This window comes from Phaethon lepturus, unplaced genomic scaffold (assembly GCF_000687285.1).
Source record: "Phaethon lepturus isolate BGI_N335 unplaced genomic scaffold, ASM68728v1 scaffold33032, whole genome shotgun sequence".
NCBI classification, from domain to species: domain Eukaryota; kingdom Metazoa; phylum Chordata; class Aves; order Phaethontiformes; family Phaethontidae; genus Phaethon; species Phaethon lepturus.
In genome coordinates this window covers 1-277 of record NW_010521780.1, presented here as the reverse complement: position 1 = coordinate 277, position 277 = coordinate 1, and positions in this window count along the sequence as shown.

The window sequence follows — 277 nt, the reverse complement described above, 5'->3', positions numbered from 1 at the left end:
CCTCCTCCACCCGCCAGTCTCTGCAGGGTCAGAAGCTGAGTTACTGGTCTCACGTGAGGGATTCCTGACTGGAACAAGTGGTTCCCGTCTCCTCTGCTCCCTCTTTGCACCACGTGCCTTACACCCAGGCACGCCATGGCCGGGCGCTCTCGCGTGGGGCCGGCTGGGGGCGACTAGCGGTTGTCTGTAAAGGAGCCTCGCCGATGACATGAGCCCCACGGAAAACATGTGCCTATGGCCAAAATGGACGTGGAACCTGGACAGCAGACGCATGACC